This window comes from Antechinus flavipes, chromosome 1 (genome assembly GCF_016432865.1).
Source record: "Antechinus flavipes isolate AdamAnt ecotype Samford, QLD, Australia chromosome 1, AdamAnt_v2, whole genome shotgun sequence".
NCBI classification, from domain to species: domain Eukaryota; kingdom Metazoa; phylum Chordata; class Mammalia; order Dasyuromorphia; family Dasyuridae; genus Antechinus; species Antechinus flavipes.
Genome location: NC_067398.1, coordinates 218,778,585 through 218,799,782, shown reverse-complemented (window position 1 = coordinate 218,799,782; position 21,198 = coordinate 218,778,585). Strand labels below are relative to the sequence as shown.

At 33.0% G+C, this 21,198-nt stretch overlaps 1 protein-coding gene and 1 long non-coding RNA gene across 2 annotated transcripts in view; one reads left to right on the top strand and one right to left on the bottom strand.

The window, feature by feature from the left end:
* The window catches only part of CNTNAP4 (contactin associated protein family member 4), a 630,591-nt gene that overhangs the window by 587,848 nt on the left and 21,545 nt on the right, over positions 1 to 21,198 (bottom strand). The gene's annotated exons all lie outside the window — the stretch shown is intronic.
* Positions 202 to 16,446, top strand: LOC127561481 (uncharacterized). Its single transcript, XR_007953490.1, has 3 exons — positions 202 to 1,028; positions 8,400 to 8,472; positions 16,154 to 16,446. It is a non-coding gene; the product is annotated as an uncharacterized LOC127561481 (long non-coding RNA).

Sequence of the window (21,198 nt, the reverse complement as noted above, 5' to 3'; positions counted from 1 at the left end):
CCATTTGTTTATTTAAATTTTGATGTTTTTATGTAAATTCTTATTGTATTTCAACAAAACTTTTTTCTACATCTCTGTTACTTTAAGTTTAGTTATCATTTAACTATTGTAAATTTATGATGACTAGATAAATACTAAATTGTAAAGATAGATAATTTAAGACTTATAAAAACAGAAATATAATCTCTCTGTCTTCATAAACTCTCATTTGTCCAGTGAGATGAAAAATTTGATCAGCGGAAGCCAATCTGGGAATGGTTCTAACAGGATAATGATACTAGATTACATAAACCTGGAATTTGAGTTTGGGATTCACTTTAGAATTATTCCTATCAACAAAAAAATGAGTCCATGAGAGGAATAAGCAAAGTTTTGGTAAGGGTATTTTCATTATTGAATTTTTTTTTTTTTTAGCTTATGTTTAAGATTAATCCATTCCTGCTGAAGGAAGAGTTCAAAAAAAAATAATAATATGTCCTTCCTCATTCTATGTATCTCTCATTATCACAACTTGATTCCTAAAGACTCATAAAACAGATAGGTAGAGGGATACATATATGAATAAATGATAGCAAAAAATTATTTTTTCCAGTTGTGGTGATAATAGTATATTTGAAAAATATTTTGAATTTGTAGTCCCAGAATTTAGCACAATGTTTCACACATAGCAAGTATTTAATCAATGTTTGTTGACTAGTTGACTGAAGGAGTTTATGTTTAGTATTTAGAAAAATTAAAGTCAGAAATAGTCAGAAATGAAGTAAGAAATACTTCTAGATCTGCTCAGATACTAAATATTCAAGTCATCAGAGCTGGCAAGTGTCCTGGGGAGTCTGGGCATAAGCTCCTATGTTTCAAGCATGAATAAGCAAAATAATTCAAAATTTACTGCCAGTAGCAGACAGTTTCATACTACTACTTGTCAGTGAAGCAGAATGTTCTTGAGGAGGCACATGATTCTAAGAAGAGATCTAAGAGGAATTCTACTTCTATCAATTTTTGTTGATTTGACTTGTTGAATCTTTCAGGTAACAATAGATCTAGTAGTAATAATAGTTTATATTTGTATGGTTTAAGGTTTATATAAGTGTTCCCAACAACATTGTGAGTTAGAAAGTAAGATAGAAATCAACAAGAGAATTGATTTTGTTTAACATTCTCTTTCACTAAATTTTTTTTCTAACATGTCATATGATATTAATATTCAGTTTCCTTTTTTTGAGGATTAATTCTTTAATAACATACATAATAATGTGTGATCTTTGAGGAAAGGGACTTCCTCATTTTTCCATTCCAAGCATCTAATACAAAGATTTGCATTGAACTTTAATAATTATTTTTTCATTTAATTGGGAAAGATGAAACCATTTACTGGCTGTTGCAATGTACTATGTAGGTCCTAAAGGTCTTGATGCAATTGTGAGAGATGTGCAAGCAATCAGAAAAAAAAAATTCAAATATCATATAGCCACAGTCAAAATTTAGTAGTTTCTACATCAAAGAATCAGAAGGCTTAGATTACAGTGGTTCTCAAACTTTTGTTCTCAGTATCTTCATGTTGTTAAAAAAACTATCGAGGATCTGTTCAAAGATTTATATTTATACTTATAGCTATTTACAATATTAGAAATAAAAAATGATTTTGAATTTGTTGAACTTCTGAAAGGGTTTCAGAGACCCAACAATTCTTTCGACTACACTTTGAGGACCACTGGCTTAGGATATGATATTCATGAACACAAAGGAAATAGGATTATAATCAAAAACCATCTACCAAAAATTTGAGCATAATCCCTCAGGGGAAAAATAGATGTTTAATGAAATGGCATGCTTTCAAGCATTCCTCATGGAAGATCAGAACTGAAATGAAAATATGAATTTCAAATACAATATTCAAGAGAAGCCTAAAAAGACAAACAAGAAAGATAAATCAAAGAAATTCAGTAAGGTTAAACTGTTTACAAGACATATTTTTTAAAAAGGTTATTATTATTATGGCAGTTAGAAGGAGGACATAAGTATAAGCTGACTATTATGGAAAGATATCTTTAAAAAGTTGAGAAAATGGGATGTAAGGGGAGAAGGGGAAAGGGAAAATTAGAATGGATGAAATGATCCACATAAAAGAAAAAAAGAATTTATATCTGGGAGAGAAAGATGAGAGTGGTAGTTCCATATAACATTTGAACCTTACTCTCATTACAATTGACTCAAAAAGTATATAGCATACATACTTAGTTGTGAATGGATATCTATTCTATCCTATCAAGAATCAGGAGGGAAAAGGGGGGAAAGAAATGAGAAAGGTTGATAGAAGGGAGGGTAAATTAGGGGAGACAGTGGTAAGGAACAAAACAGTAAAAGTAGAAAGAGAGAGGGGAAATAAGAGAGAGCGAGAAAGAGAAAGACAGAGAGACAGAAAGACAGAGAGAGACAGAGAGAGGGAAAAATCTCTCTCTCTCTTTCTTTCTCTTTCTCTCTGACATTAATGCATTGTTGGTGGAGTTGTGAAATGGATTGAACCATTCTGGAGAGTAATCTGGAACTATGCCCGAAGGGCCATAAAATTGTGCATAACCTTTGACCTGTGTCTCTGCTGGACCTGTATCCCAAATAAATCACAAAGCAGGGAAAGGACCCACATGTGCAAAAATGTGTGTAGCAACTCTTTTTGTGGTAGCAAAGAATTGGAAAATAAGCAGATGTCCATTAATTGGGGAATGCCTGAACAAGTTGTGGTATATAAAGGTAATGGAATATTATTTTTCTATAAAAAATGGTAAACAAGCTGATTTTAGAAAGGCCTGGAAAACTTTACATCTACTAATGCTGAACAAAGCAAGCAGAACCAGGAACACATTGTACACAAAAACAGCAAGAATGTATGATGAATAACTATGAAAGATTTGATTCTTCTCAGGGATTCAAAGCAATCCCAATAGACTCTGACAGACAATGCCATCTGCATCCAGAAAAAGAACTAAGGAAACTGAGTGTAAATCAACATATGCTATATTCACTTCTTTTTTCTGTTTTTTTTTTTTTTTAATCTCTCCAAGGATTTTTCCCTTTTATTCTGATTTTTCTCTTTCTACATGATTCATAAAGCAATGTGTGTTAAAATAAAGAAAAAAGGAAGAAATATATAATATATATTTATATAGAGAACATTTGTCTGATAAAGAACTTATTTCCCAAATATATATAAAACTAATTCAAAATATTAGAATCTGCTTCCGGCCAAGATGGCGGAGAGGAAATACACTTCTGTGTAACCTCCGTGTTTTTCTCTCACTATTCATTTCATTTCATGCCTCTGAATTAATGCTCGATTGAAAAAAAACCATACAATTACTTACCAAGAGAAACCATCCTTGAGACACGTCAAGAAAGGTCTGTTTTTGCCCGAGGGCGGGGACGGTATTTGGAAGCAGTCTGCGGGCAGCAGCAGCTGCAACCAGAGCACAGATAGCAGCTCAGAACCGGGTAGAGCGGAGAGGGGGTGGGGTGCGATCGCAGCCGTCTCTGCGGGGAGAGCTTTGCTACAGGAGCAAGTCAGCAGCCCAGCAGAGAAGCTAAAAACACCGGGGGTGAAGAATACAACCCCAAACAGCTGGAGTCTCTCGGGACCTGGCCACCCCTCCCCCACAGTGTCTTAGCCCTCTCGGATCTCAGAGCGCTCGGATCTCAGCGCGCAGGCGCCGCAGCACAGTAGGACCCATACCTCAGGAATACCCTGCCCCTCCCCCAAAGAAAGCAGCCTCCATTCAAGGGGTTTTTTTCCTTCTGTTTCTTTGATAGTTTGTCTTTGATAAATAGACAGAATGAGCAAGAAACTGAAAAAGAATTTAACCCTGGACAGCTTTTATACAGATAAAGAGCAGACTCCAAACCCTGAGGAGACTAAAAACAAACAGTCCCCAGGTGATTCCCCAAAGGAGGAGACCATATGTCCCTCAGCACAGATGAATCTCATGGAGGAAATTAAAAAGGCTCTCACAAGGGAGCTAGAAGAAAAATGGGAAAAGGAGAAGGAGGCTTTGCAAAAGGAGAGGGAGGCTCTGCAAAAGGAGAGGGAGGCTTGGCAAAAGAGCCTGGAGAAGTCAGTTAAAGAGAGAGTGGATAAAGAAACCAAATCCTTGAAAAATAGGATTGGTGAACTGGAAAACAAAATTGGCGAAATGGAAAAAAATTCCACAGAACAAAAGAACTCAATTGGACAACTAGAAAAAGATCTTAAAAAAGTGAGTGAAGAAAATACCTCACTGAAAATCAGGGTCGAACAATTGGAATTGAATGAATCGAGGAGACAAGAAGAATCAGTCAAGCAAATCCAAAAAAATCAAACAATGGAAAAGGATGTGAAATACCTTCTGGGGAAGACAACAGACCTGGAAAACAGATCCAGGAGAGACAACCTGAGAATCATCGGACTTCCAGAAAAGTATGATGAAAAAAAGAGCCTGGACACTATCTTCCAGGAAATTATCAAAGAGAACTGCCCAGAAGTCATAGAAACAGAAGGTAAAATAGACATTGAAAGAATTCATCGATCCCCTACTGAAAGGGATCCTAAAATCAAAACACCAAGGAATATAGTGGCCAAATGCCAGAACCCTCAGGCAAAGGAAAAAATACTGCAAGCGGCTAGAAAAACCCAATTCAAGTATCAAGGAGCCACAATAAGGATCACCCAGGATCTGGCAGCATCCACATTAAAGGATCGAAGGGCCTGGAATATGATATTCCGAAAGGCTAAGGAACTTGGTATGCAACCAAAAATAACTTACCCAGCGAGATTGAGCATCTTTTTCCAGGGAAGAAGATGGACATTCAACGAAATAAGCGAATTTCATCTATTTCTGATGAAAAAGCCAGAACTTAACAAAAAATTTGATCTACAAGCACAGAACTCAAGAGAAATCTAAAAAGGTAAAGATTAATCTTGGGAACTATATTTCGGCTATAAAGATGTATAAAGAATACATGTATACCTTGTTCTAGAAACTAGATGTGGAAAGGACATTGTACTAGAAAAAAGGGAAAGTGGGGGTACTACATTTCATGAGGAGGCAAAGAAAACCTAGTATATCTGAGAGAAAGAATGGAGAGGGATGAATATAGAATGACCAGCAGGATGAATACAGAGAGGCTTGGAGAGACCTACATGGACTGATGCTGAGTGAGATGAGCAGAACCAGGAGATCATTATACACTTCGACAACGATATTGTGTGAGGATGTATTCTGATGGAAGTGGATTTCTCTGACAAAGAGACTTAACTGAGTTTCATTGGAGAAATGATGGACAGAAAAAGCTACACCCAAAAAAGGAATACTGGGAAATGAATGTGAACTATATGCATTTTTGATTTTCTTCCCGAGTTATTTATACCTTCTGAATCCAATTCTCCCTGTGCAACAAGAGAACTGTTCGGTTCTGCAAATATGTATTGTATCTAGGATATACTGCAACATATTTAACATATATAGGACTGCTTGCCATCCTGGGGGTGGGGAGGAGGGAGGGAGGGGAAAAAACGAAACATAAGTGATTGCAAGGGATAATGTCGTGTAAAAATTATTCTGGCATGGATTCTGTCAATACAAAGTTATTATTAAATAAAATAAAATTAAAAAAAAATATTAGAATCTGTCATTCCCTAATAGATACATGGTCAAAAGATATGAACAAGAAGATTTCAGATGAAAAAATCAGAACTACATACAATCATATGACAAAATATTCTAAATTACTATCAGTTAGAGAAAGGCAAAGTAAAACAACTCTAAGATATTTCTTCACATTTATCAAGTTGACAATTATGACAAATGTTGGAGGGGATATGGGAAAACTGGGACATCAATGCATTGTTGGTGGAGTTGTAAACTGATTCAACCATTTGGAAGAGCAATTTGGAATTATACCCAAAGAGCTATAAAGACATGCACACTCTTTGATCCAATACTAACCCATCTAGATTTGTAGCCCAAAGAATTGGAAATTGAGGGAATGCCCAGCAGTTGGGAAATGGCTTAAAAAACTGTGACATATAATTTTGGTAAAATAAGAATGTTCTAAAACAAATGATAGAGAATGCCTTCCGAAAAATCTGAAAAAAACTTACATGAACTGATAATGAAGTGAGAAGAGCAAGGACAACAATGTACACAGTAATAGCAATATTATATGATGATTGACTATGAATACCAGATATTTTCAGCAATATAATGATAGAAGAGAATCCTAAAGGAATTGTTATTAAAAAATGCTATCCATCTCTAGTGAAAAAAAATTGATTCACTCTAAATGCAGACAGAATAGTTTTCAAATTATCATTATTTTTCTTTTTTTATTTGGTTTGTGGTTTCTTTCACTACATTATTAATATGGAAATATGTTTTATTGTACTGTACATTTAAAATCGATATGAAATTGCTTGCATTCTCAGTGGGAGGGAGGTAAAAGAAGAGAATTTGAACATCATTTTTTTTAATGTTAAAATTGTTTTTACATATAATTTTAAAAAGTAAAGCAAAACATTTTGTGATGTCATTATTGTTAGATCTTGTTTATGTTATCACAATATGATTTTCTGTATTAATTCTGATATTAAGGAATAGAATTCATAATAATTTATAGTGTATGTAAGTATTTTTATGGGAAAAACTTATTGTAAATGTTCAATAGCTAGCTGCTAAGTTTTGTGAAATTAAAAATGTTTAAAATACTCAAAAAGAGAGATATATTTATCCTGTATAGAAAGATGATTTACAAAATGGAATTATAGGATTATAGATTTAAATGTGGATGATCAAAGATCAAGTTAAATTCCATTATTTTCCTAAGGAGGAAAACAAAGCTCAAAGAAGGTGTGACGTGACAAATTTCACAAACTTAGTAAAGGTAGAATTTGAACATGTTTTCACTTCTAAATGTAACACTCTACCTACTATACCATGCTTTACCCACTGTACTCTACATATTTCACCATTAATTTGCTAATTAATGATCTTACATGACAATCACATATCTTCTATACAAATCAGAGGCACCAGTTCAAATTGGTTCAAGAGCAGCAGTTACTATTTTTTTTTTGAGTGATTTATATCTTGGAAATAATAAAATGTTATATGTCAGGGCTTAATTTACTGATTTGTTGATTATCTAGATTCAAGAAAGTAATAGGCAAAATGTTAATAATGCAAATTAAATTGCACATTTTTTTGAGATCTAGTTAAATATTTATATCCATATTTCTGATATCCTTTTGAAGAATTGAGCTAGATTCTGAATAAACTCCAAAATAAGGGTAACCCCAAACATTATACATGTATTCTTTATTGGATAAAAATATATTTGGACTATTAGGGATAAACTAGGAATAAGTATCATTTGGGGAAAGGGAAAGCAAGGCTCATGGACAAAGAATTTCCAAACATTGATAAACTTTTAAGAACATATGGAAGAGAAAAATAAGGAACTAAAAAGAATGTCTTGTAATAGGGTCCTACTCAAAGAATCAGGGATCTAGGTACCAGTTATGATTAATCATGTACTCTTAGACAATCCTTCTGGTTAACATGTGAGCCATCTGTTATATGAAATAATTCAACTAAAAAATCTCTGAGATTCCTTGTATTTGTATATTTTGTTTCAGAGTACTGTAATTAGAAAGATTAGAGCTAGCCAATACCAAAAGTCAACTGCTTCTTCTGTTCATTACTGATGTTTCAAGTCTCAAAGAGCAATGTTAGCAGGGCAAATAGATAAATGCAAAGGGCCCATTTCAAATTGTAAATAAAGCTCTGGAGGTTTCAGATACAAATTGATAAGAGTTAATTGTGTTTCATTGTGAGAAAAGTTATATAAACAAATCAGGGAATATTAAATACTCACAATTTTTAAAAATTGTGATTTTAATATAGTATTTCATCTTCATAACACTTCTATAGTACAATATAATTGTTATTTAGATTACCATTTAAAAATTACATTATTAAATTTTGATTCCCTCATCCCCATTACCTCACTCTCCCAAAATGCTATCTTGACTGGCTGTCTTTAGATATCAGACATCTATCTGTACCTGAAAAGACTGGTTACTTGACTACTTAATCTAACATCACCACCCCATCTGGTGGCTGTTTTGGGTAGATTAATTGAATGGACTTAACAGATATAGTTTAACAGATAAAATTCACTCCTATTGCACTTGCAGTGTTTAAATATTCAATTTAATTAAGGGGGAATCCCACCTGACCATTCATCTCCATTCTTAGTTCCTGTATTTGACTGGCATTTCCTTCCTAAAGCTAAATTACAATCATCATAAAGTCATAGAACTAGAGGTACTAAGAAACTCAGATGCCTTCTAATCTAATGTGTTCATTTTACAGATGAAGAAACTGAGATCCAAGGACCTCAAATCACATTTGCTCAAAGCCATATAGAGGCAGGATTTGAATTAAGGTACTCTAACTTAAAGTCCCACGCTCTTTCCCCACTTCTTTTAGCAAACTAATAAGGCACAAATGCTTGAAAAGCCCACTCAGATATGACTTTGATATTCCAAAGTAGTATGAAAATTCAGTTCCATAATAGTCTAGTGGAATCTTTCAGCCAGTGATCACTGCCTTATACAGTTGTTGATTTTTAAATTTCACCTATCTGAAGTTGATATTACCTGCAGAGAGACATATATTGGAGTACTGAAGAAGCTACCCAAAAAAATCTCACCAAAAAAAATAAATAAATAAAAGAGAACATCAGCCCAGACACAAGAACACAACACTCTTTTCTTACTTTAAAGCTAGTTTACAAATGTAATTTATTCTCTCTTTGTCTCTCTCTGGTCTCTCTCTCTATGTCTGTCTGTCTGTCTGTCTCTCTCTCTACCTTTCTCTTTCTCTCCACTTTTGGGGTTGAATGTGTTAATAAATTTTAAAATGAAGATTTTAAATGACATTTGACACAAGATCTTTATGATAAAATAATCAGTGATGTGTAAAGTTAAATGTGTGTGTGTGTGTGTGTGTGTGTGTGTGTGTGTGTGTATGGGGTAGGGTATAAGGCAGAAGCTTCTATTTCTTTAGTCTCTGAGCAGAAAGTTACTGTTTCCAATGGCCTAGTATATTTTCTGTCTACTCTAAAAGTCTATGGATTCAAGAAGTTATTTTTATTAAGAAAGTGTCTATATATATGAAAGTATCTATAACTGAAATACCAATGTGAAAGGTCACAGGAATTGGGGAGTACTGTCTGATTTTTGTTCACCACTCCAGCCAGACAAGAAGAAGAGGTGAAAGATTATGCTAGGAAAGAGAAATATAAGTTAACTTGGCAAGAATTGTTGGAAAATTGCCAAAAGTGAATTGAGGCAGCAGAAAAATAGATTCACTCTTCAAAGACAGTTAATTTGCAATAACAAATATTATTGTCTCTATGCTCAAGTTCCAGGCTTTGATTTCAAAGGATTTTTGACCCCTACTAAATGGAAGGTGATCACCTAGGAAGATCCTGGGAGAGGAGATGATTTAAGGATGCTTGATTACTATCGGCCATCTGACATGATGCCAAAGTAAAAAGATGGAATAAAGAAATTCCTATGGAGAGAACAAGTAATTGGCTTAGATACAAATAGTCAGAAAACTTAAAATATGGGAGAAATATGAGATTGGCAAGTAGAAAAGGCTTTATATGCACCACCCCTCGTCATAGCCAATATAAAAACCTGAAGTGAGAATCTAACTGGAGTCTAGGAAAAAAGGGAAGATTTTTTTCATGACCCAATTTCATCAGGGCCTGAGGCCATGTAATATGTCAAAAGAAATGAAGAGATATTAAAGGGATTCCTATGCCCTCCACTCAGAAAGGATATTAATTCTTCTGCAACTCAAATTAACAATACTCTATTACATTGGTATTCCATACATGTCAGATAACTGAAGAGCAATAGTCAAGATCAAGTTCACTGTAGGGGTGGTGGATTTCATATCTTAAAATTTTATTTGCTCAAAATTGTACTACTATTATAAATATATTGAGCAATTGGTATAATCTCTATAGATAATCCCTAACACAGGGTATCAGAGCCATCCAGATTGAATGGGTGGAGTAGAAGTCAATTCTAGACTCTTCAGAAGTGTATTGTTATCATTACTTATTTGTTAATGAGGAATAATTTTGAAAGTAAATTCTTAAAAAAAAACACTAAGGATGAAACCTCGGAGAGAGCATATATATTTTTATTGTTTACTGTGTTGGAATGAATGGTATAGCTAAATGGACTAGTATATATTAAAACACTTGAAAGTTCAGATGTAGAAGAATAATATATTTGAATGTATATATGTGTTTATGCTAATATATGTACATATATGTGAAATTTACATGGATTTGTCATTATAATATTTATATGTCTCATGTTAATGTCCACCAAAAATATCTCATTACTATTAGGAGCAGAATAACAAAACTGACAAATTTAAATAACCTTTAATTGAAACTATTTCAGTATGTGGCCTGGACTTCCTAGTACTTGAATCAAGGGTCAACTAGCAGATTGGATATTAAAAAATCAATAAACAATATTCACTCCAATAAATACAATTAAACAAAAATTTACTAAGTAGGTATTACGTTCCAGGAATTATGCTAAGTGTTAGGTATCCAAAAAGAGGCAAAAGACAGTCCCTACCCTCTAGGAACTTACAATTGATTAGGATAGATAACATGCAAACACATATATACAATATAAACTATAAACAGGATAAAAAGGGAATCATTAAAAGAGGGAAGACATGGGAATTAAGAAGGGCTAGGAAAAGTTTCCTGTAGAAAATGAGATTTTAGTTGGACTTAAAGGAATTCAGGGAAGTCAGTAGTCACAGAAGAATATATGGGGTTATATAACATGATGTCTCATTGACCAAATAAGGATAGCAACCAACCTAAATGACCTGAATTTTACTTTAGTTATAGAAAAGTCTCAGGAGGGTGGCCCCTTGCTTTTAGGACCAAGTTGACTAAATGAATGAATGGCACTTGTTAAGCACTTATTGGTTGCTAAATACTGTGCAAAGTTCAAGAAACATAAATTTCAAAGTCTGCATATTAGATACATAAAAGGGAGTGGGAGTCACGGAAGTGAGTTGGAATTGGAAATTCACAAAGTTGGTAAAAGGAACAACATGCAGCACATTAACACACCATTTCCAAAGGCAATCATAGTGGTGATTATATCCAGTTTTCAGAAAAAGAAATAGAAATAAAAATGAAGAAAGTAGGTGAGCACTTAAAAGTCAGGAAGGAAAATATCTTCAGGGAAGATAAGGACAAATGGTCCCAGAGAGTAAACAGAGGAATGTCTTATCTCTTCTAAAGGATGATCTAGGTGTTCTTATTTGGAGAAAGAAGCAATGGTATCAGAAGTGGGGATGTGGAGGGGAGGATGAGGGGAAGGAAAAGTGTGAGAGGTGAAAGTTGTGGAAGAGGAAATTGGCCAAATCACGATGAGGATCTTAGTACATGTAGGATTAAGTGATTTAGCCCTTTGCAGGCTTATTATAGAGCTGTTAATAGAATGCTTTATATAATTCAGTGTTTTAAGCCAAATGCTAGGGAATTCTAAAGGTAGGCTAGGGAACATGGGAGAGATAAAAAGGACTTCATATATAAAGTAGCTTTTTGGAGACTAAAAATAGTAACTACTATTACTACTACTACCACTACTACTGCTACTGCTGCTGCTGCTACTACTACTACTACTACTACTACTACTACTACTACTACTTCTCCTAATACCATTGCTACTTTTACTCTCCCTCTTCCTTCTCTTCCTCCTCCTTCTTATTCTCTCCTTTTCTTCCTCTTCTTCCTCCTTCTTCTTCTCCTTCCCCTTCCCCTTTCCTGCCTTCTCTTTTTCCTTCTCTACTTAGAAGAAAGTTCAGAGGGAAGAGGAAAGGAAGAGAAGGGTGGAGGAGGAAGGAGAGAAGAAGGAAAAATAGGAAAATAGAAGAAGGGGGAGAAGTAGAAAAAAGACAAGAGGAAAAAAGGAAGAAGAGAGGGAAGAAGAAGAATGAGCTAATGAAAGGATAAATCTTAGGAGATGGAAGGGAATGGAATTAAGTGCAAAATTTGGCCTTATTGAGATAAAGAGTGCCACCTGTTTTGCAAAGATTAGAGCCAAGGAACCATAAATCATGTGCATGTAGATATTTGCAGATGTTAGGAGTAAGAGAGACCAAGTAGCTTATAGGTAGCTCATAGCACATGGTAGTTATTTTCTTAGTAAAATAAGTGGTAAAGTTCTCTGATGAGATCAATAAGAGAATTATATAAAGTATTTGAAGAGAGAAGAAAAAAAGTTTGGAATTGCTGTTTTGTGGAGTGGGTCAATAATGGAAGGATTTTAAAAAATCTTGTATTTATGAAGGCACACAAGATTAGATACCACACTTAAATAAGGTTTGGAAAAAAGTTATAAAACTTCTAACATTGTGAAATAACATGTGAATTGAAATAGAGAGGGAGATCATGGAGGTATGCAAGGATTAGAATTTGTGAAGGATTGAGTTTTGACATGATAATAAGACAAGTTTTTTAATAATAGTGTATAACTTAATGCTAAACTAGTAAACCACACAGTCAAAAAAATGAAGGGAGGAAAAGAAGGTGAGAACAGAGGGAGGGACAAATTTCTATGATCTGATTGAAAGAGTACTATATTAGAAGTCAGGATGCCTAGATTTTATTTCTTTGTACAGAGAATTAACAGTGGAGAATGGGGGCTAGAGGAACAAATGATGATCTCTAAGACTGCTTCCAACTTTAATTTAAGTTCATCTCTGTTCAATATCAGTGTCAGCAATAGCTGAACAAGCCTTTTGTGTGTGTGTGTGAGCTTGGCCAACTCATACAACTATTTAGGATGTCAGTATTATTCTACGGTGAAAAAAAGATAAAGAATTGGTCTAGAATGATATTAAAAGTAAGAGGACAATCTTAAACATACAAAGTGCCTCCTGATTTAAAATTGTCATGTTATTTTGAGAGTTCTTTCTTATTTTTTCTAAGTGGGGGTGGGTGAGTTATATGTTGACTTTAAACCCACTCTCAATCACCTTCCCACAAAATGTTTATTTCTTTGCTCTAGTAGTAATCACTCCAAACCTTCCTGTCACTTGCCCCATTTACTAGACTATTTGTGAAGAAAGTCACTCTTAGCATCAGGAATAATTAGCTGAGAACAAAGATTACCAGATGACCTACTTCTTTCTGGATTTATCCTTTCCAGAAGTAAACTCATGATTTCCTTTGAGCAACTTCCCTTGAAGTTCCTCATCAGGGACTCTGACAAGTGCTGGTGTTTTGGAGTTGCTATTGCTTCCATGCAGATGGAGTCTGCCCTCCTCCTACTGACACAAAGATATTCCTAGTTACAGTTTTGCTTGTGTTTTTTTGCATGCATATGTGCACATGTGTTCTGTTTGGCAGGAGGATGCAGTACTTTAGATCATGGAAACATTGCAGAGAGATGTTATTCATGATAATATTGTATATCAGGGAATATCTAATTGTTATTTATTTTGTCACAATTGTAGAAAACCTGGGCAAAGGAGAAAGAAGAAAGGTTAAGTATTGTAGATTCCTTTGATGCGTTGTGTTTAATAAATACATATGATTAATGAGTAAAAAAAATGAAAACATTAAGGATATCTATGCATACAGTAATTGTGTAATGCAAACTTAGTATATATGCAATAGCTCCCATTGTTTGATTTTGATGAATTTATAAATCAATGTCTTTATAAAATTCACAATATGTGCAATGTTTGATACACATAAAAGAGAAGTGAATATACTTAGGTAAATAAACTCAATCTGTTTTAATGTATTCGGCAATAAATCTTTTGGTTTTTTTCTCTGAATATATGTGTACATGTACCTACACATGCACAAACACAAATATACAGAAATATGTCTATATATGTATAGATATATGGATGTATATAATACACACATACACACACACATACATACACACATACTTCTCCGCTGTACAAGTAGGATTCACATATTCAATTTGGCCAAATGGGGATTTTACCCCAGAATTTTCTGCTTCCCCCATCACTATTGGCTCTATCATCAGTACTTCACTCAGGTATATGACTATTATGTTTCATTAAGGATATTCTCAAAGCATGCCATGAAATGCTTAACAAATGCTTAAAGTACCAGTGATTGAAAGGATTGATTTACATGCTGTCATGGGCTCTAATAGACTATAAAAGCTCAGTTTTATAATGGGTCAGTGAAGCTATTCACCCAGCCACCATAGGCCTATGAGGTACTTGACCTCCAGATTTCAGCAATCACATGTTGACCGCAGCTCCAGAGACAAGTAGATTGGAACAGTGGATGGCTGGATAGAAATTCTGGCTGAGAACCAACTGAATGAATCTGAGCTTGGACTCAAGCATTATATATTCAATAACACACAATATAGTTTGCTTCTCAATAAAGCATATACAAGATATATTATATGTAAATATATAAACATATACTATATATAATATATGCACATGTACATATAAACATCACACAAAAATGTCTTTCAAAGGTTTTAGCATTTTTGAGGCTTAAGATTTTCAGAATACTTTGATTATGTGTGTGTGTAATAACAATGCATACATATACCTATATAGACATACACATATGATACAAATATGTATATGTGTATACATTTAGATATGTATATTCATATGATAAGTTTGTTTCTTCTATTTCATATCATAACCTTATATGAGAGCTAACAAAACAAGACATAACGCCTTTCTGACTTAAAGACAATAATAATAGGCTCAAAGAAAAGGAATTAATCCAAGGATTCCTTTCCTAGTCAATATCATATCTTGATGGGAACAGTGTAAAAGAGGTGGAAAAACTAAAAAATGTGAGGAAAATATATAAATAGTCTTAAATATCTGATATTAATGGATATTGATAAAAGTCTTTTAGAAATATATGTCCCAGAACAAGTATTTTGTAAAACAAATATTCTGCAGCCAGAAATTGAAATAACTTCTTAGGAAAACAATATAAAAATAATACTTTGATTAAAAAAAATTCTGAAAATTCAAATTGACCTATACAACTTATATTGCTATTTCTTTATTCCTCAAATGCAAATCTGTTAACAGATATAGTAGCAATGAATATTTAGAATCAAGTTGAGGGATGAAGGGAAATAGGTGATTAGATGGCAGAAAAAAGCTCAGTATTAGAAATCAAGAAACTTGCATTCTACTCTCTGCCACTTAAAAGCATTGAATGCCCTTTTTTGTTATTGTTATTCAAAAATGTTTTCAGTGATGTCTGACACTTTGTATTCTAATTTGGGGTTTTCTTGGCAAAAATAAAGACTGAGTGGTTTGTCATTTTCTGCCTCAGCTCATTTTACAGATCTGAGGCAATTAAGTGATTGGCTCAGATTTACAAAATTAGTAAGTGTCTGAGGACAGATTGAAAGCAGGAAGATGCCTTCCTGACATCAGACCTAGTACTCTAGTTACTATACTACCTTGCTGCCCCGGAATGTTTTAGTTGTCCTTTAATACCTCATGTGTTTCTCTGAGGAATGAAATAATACTAATTGATCAGTCTTGCAGGGCTGTGATCAAGTCAGTCAGTAAACTAACATTTATGAAGCATCTATTAAGTGTTGGACATTGTACTAAGTGCTGGATATTTAAAGAAAGGCAAAAGACAACTTCTTAAACTGTGGTTCACAATTCCATATGGGTTCTCATAACTGAATGCAAGAGTCATGAAATTATGATTTAATAATAGCAAATGTTAGATTTGTATACCTGTTTTATACACCTATATATCTGGGGTCATGTAAAAATTTCTCAGGTCAAAAGAGGTCATGAATGGGAAAAATTTAAGAAGCCTTGCTTTAGAGGAGCTGCCAATCTGATGGGGGAGATGCCATACTAACAACTATATATAATCACTGAGGTTCAGAGTATGAAATACTTCAGAAGTTAACCTTTTCAACTACTTTTGATAATGTACATGAAGATACTTAGACAATGTAAGAACACAACAATCCTGGGAGATGAGTGCTATTTTTCTTTCTGTTTTACAGAAGCAGCAATTGAAGAGGCAAAAGTTGTGACACAGCTATCAAATATCTAAGGCAGAATATGGACTCAAGTTACCTTAACTCCAGGGATAATACTCTATCCACCATATTGACTAGCTGCTGAATGCTACATAGTAGCATCTCATTTTTTTTTAAATCTAATTTGGTTGTAAATGTTTCTGGGACAAATCATTCTTGTTTTTTAAAAACAAATAAATGAATACTTAATATTCTATTGACCATTGCACAGGCAGATAAAATGAATTTTGTGGTTAAATTAAATTGTTAACATGTAATCTCAACCTCTTCTGAATTTTTTTAATTTACTGAATTACTTTTATTTTTATTTTTTTACTGAATTTTACCAGGAGCACAGATTTAATTGCAGTTGGTAAAATAGTGATGACATGCACCTTATAAATGTGATTTCAGTCTCTTCTGCGTGGTTTCTGTATTCTGAATCTTTTCATTATAATATAATAATATGATATAATATAATGAATATTTGGTAGGATAATTCCTAAGCTCTCACAGAGCAATATTACATCTGTGTATTGTGTGAATTGTTATTCAGATTGTGATAATGCCCATATACTTAATTTGTGGAGTTCTGCAAGATATATTGAGATCTGTATTTGCAATATTGCAATTTGTCAACTGTCAGTCCATGACAGATAATGAACTTCTAATATATAATTTTAGCCATGAGATCATGTGCTACTACATATTTGGTAGGTACTTCTCCCCCCCTTCAGTAATATATTGAACAGTTACTACCAAAGTCCAGGCTCCTCAAGAAAAGATCTTATATATTTCTTGAGGCAATAATTTAATTTCAAATTTCCATGCTAAACTCCATTTCCACAAATAATTCTGACTCTCAGGCATTTGTTCTATGCCTTCTAGTCAATATAGTTCTAGCTGAGCTTATATAGATATTGTCATGGGAGTAAAATTGATTTCATACTTGGATTGTAGGCATTTCTTAAGCTGTATCTGAAAATAAGACAGATAAAAAGGCATAGACAGCTACTATATCCATCTTAACTAAAATTTAGGCACTGGTAAGTTAGTTGACACATCATAGACATTATAAAGACACTGAAAGAATTTTCAAAAAATATTATTTTCCAACAAGGACAGTGGACCTGTCATGCTTGGAACCTAAAAGCATAGTTCCAGATGTGTTTATAGCCGATATGGAAGTTACATTAAAAAGAACAAAGACAAGGAAAAACTTCCTAATTGGATTAATGTGCATTAAGAAGATGAATGGATTAATAATTAAGTGAATAAATAAAAGACTGAATGAATGAACGAAAGTTTATTATGTAAGCACTAAAGGTATAAATAGAAAAAGGAAGCTTTTCAAGTAACATCAGTACTAGAGGTAACATTTCTTAACCAGACATAATATTGAGGGAACCAAGGGACATTATAAAAGGTATTTTAAAAAGGGCAGTTAGCAAAGATACAGAAACAAATTTCAGACCTTATTAATTACAGAATAATGTAAGAAAACATCAATAATTATCTTCTTAAGTATCTAATTTACAATCTATATAAAATCTTTAAAGGAATCAACTATAATCAAATAGAGGGCATTTTTGATGAGAATATGAATAGGGATCAAGTAGTCTTACAAAACTATAAACAGTAGTGTACAATTTTACAATTAGTCTAAGATATAGAGAAAGTAAGATCCTATAGGCATATTATATGTAGATTATGAATATGCATTTGATTATATAGTTTTTTCTTTGCTAAGGCAATTGGGGTTAAGTAACTTGCCCAGGCTCACATAGGTAGGAAGTGTTAAATGTCTGAGACCAGATCTGAACTCAGGTCCTCCTGACTTCAGAGCTGGTGCTCTATCCACTGTACCACCTAGGTGCCCCACATTTGATTCTTTAGAATAAACATTTCATAAAAGTGTTTTTTAAACATAAAAATATATCTATAATATAAATCAAAGTCATTCTATAACCTTGGAAAATATAAATACAGAAATAACCCTCTTTCATGACCCACACATCCATAAGGTAAGACATAAAATAGTGTCATTACATGTATCCTCGACAAAGATATTCACCATTTTGATGTAACACTTCCAGTTCTAAAAAAAAAAAAAAAAGAAGAAGAAGAAGAAGAAGAAGAAGAAGAAGGATTCTTTGGAATGGTTTTGTCTATTACATTATATTGATTGAAACAAATACTAGAACATTTTAGAGCCTCTTGGAAGACAACTGTCATAATTCAAAGAATTTTGGCCTGACCATCCATATAGGAAAAGGTCAATGGCTGAGAGTGTCTCTTGCTTATATTTCAATATACATTTGGATGGGTGCTCTATAGAACCAATCTATATAATTGGAACAGGCAAGTAGAAATAGATAGCCAGTTGCAACCAGAGATGAACAGAAGATAGGGAGAAATCTGGATTGCATTTTGGAAATTGTAAAACTCCCTTAATGATTCTAAGTTATCTGTGAAAGCTATTGGCTACTTAAAAAAAAAAATTACAAACATCCTACTAGTATTGCTATATAGCATGGAAGAAATTTAATGGATTGTAATTGAATCTGTTGAAGTTAAGTTTATTGGAGGTAATTAGATGACAGAGTGGATAGAGCACCAGCCCTGGAGTCAGGAAGACCTGAGTTCAAATTTGACCTCAAAAATTTGACACTTCCTACATATATGACTGGGCAAGTCACTTAACCCCAATTACTTCACAAAAAACATTATTGACCAAGGGACAAATAAATCCATGAGAAATTTATGCAGACTGCAACATATGACTAATCAGGAATTCTATAAAACAAACAACAAAAAAGGAATCACCTGGCAAGAAGAAAAGATAATCTAGTCATGTGGAAACAATGAGAGATGATGTAGACAGAGAATATATTCTACAATTCTTTCAAAATATCAGCAGAAGAATGATTATTTTATTACATTGGGTATATCTTCTGTGGTATACTTGGAGAGTAATAATGGATGAGTTGCACAAGATGGGCAAACACATGCATTTTTATCTACATTATTGTTGGAAATAATTGAATTAAATAATTGAAAATCTAGAGATCTGTTCATTCAACAGATCTAATAACATCTCTTTATCATCAGTTTATTGCTTGACAAAGAAATGTCAGCCTATTTCAAAGAACATAGGGAAGTTTTTTACTTGCTTATTACATGTTCTAAGAATTTCTATCAATCTTTTTTTTTTTCTCTTTTTTTGGGAAGGAAGATCTATACATATATTTTTGCTTTACATATATAATTGCTTTAAAAAGATAGGCACACATCTAAAGAGGGAAGTAGGGAAAAGGAAGGGAAAAATTGAAACCCAAGGTTTTTCAAGGGCCAATGTTGAAAAATTATCCATGTATATGTTTTGAAAATAAAACACTTTAAAAAAGAAAGATAGGCATTCTACTTGTTCATATGCTACGGGGATTTTAAAAAACATATATGCTTTACAAAATTTTCATGGCTAAATTTACAATTTCAGAAATGTACATTGCCAAGTGATCAACAGACATTCATTGATTTAAACATTTTCTTCCCATTCAAATTTAATTTTTGGTTAACAGTATCTTAAAATATTCAACCATAGCCTTCTCTTTGGTTCCTTTATGCTTGATATATCTTACCTTGATATCAAAGGCAGTTAACACTTATTTGTTAGTTCAATAGATTATCTCCATTCAGATTTGAAGTTTTTAATCTCTTATATTTCCTTGGCTTACATTAGGAATTTTATGTTATATCATTTAGAAGAAAAAACAAAACAAACAAAAAATACCAGGGGGTGGAGAAAGATGCTTAATGCGGTTTCAGTAGAGCCATATAGTTTAACTTTATGCTTAAATATCAAGTCATTAATGAAATATTTTGGTTTTACTTTTAATATTATTATATCAATAGAATGTGATCATTTAGGCAAGGATTGTTTATTTATTTATTTTTTTTCTATTTATCCCCCATGGTTTACCACTATACCTTTTGTAATTGACTGGGATATTGATCATGAAAGTTGCTTATAGATATGTTTTGATTGTTAGAATTGAGAATGTTGCTGGATTAATATAAAAATGGTTACCTACAACAACAATCTTAAGCTCCAGGGGTACATCAGTGGGTTCCAGGCCTGACATATTCCTGGAGGGGAGAAGGAATAAGCTAAGTGCCTACTATTCTCTGTGCAAAGCACTTTATAACTATTATTTTACTTGAACCACCAATAGGACATCTCTTAGGATGCTACAGTAAATTTTTTTTTTAAATGAAGATTCTGAGAAGAATATGGTTGGCAATGAACCTTCTCAATTCAATATCAGAAGATTTTTGTAAGGATTCAATTCTGTATTTTGTTCAATGAGATTTTTAGTAATTAATCGACATTCTAAGTAATAATTGTCACCACAATGGGATAAGTATATATTAGTGAAATATAATTAGCAGAAATACCAAAACACTATGGACTATACCAATGAGAATACTACAATCACAACTAGCAAGATTTTGACTATATTGAAAATGATTTTGACAAAAATGATGGCAATACTTCAAGTAGAAACAAATAAGACAAATTTGAGGTTAATATTCCTGTAAGCATAAATACATATGTAGAGAGGAGATGGGATACTGACATCATCACTCAATCATTGATGAAAAATTTATTGGTTCTCTCAAAAACAATGCCTGACAATAAAACTGTTAATTCTACACATTTAAAGTATTCCCTCTTTAGAGGAGGATTTAAAAAAAAAAAACACCTTTCTGAATTGAATAAAAGGGTAAATTATCTTTAAAAAAATTAAAAAATAAAAACAAATCAGAACTTAAAATTCCTTATTCAAAAATCCAAATGTTTTATTTTTATGTTCTATTACATGCCACAGCAAGGAAGAAAATTGTTAATATAGATGAATAATATGGAAAATATTTCTATTGAACATATTTGGTCCAAATGTCATTAAAATGCATTTTTAAAAGGCAGTATAATCATAGTATGACATAGTTTTTCATGCATTATAAAG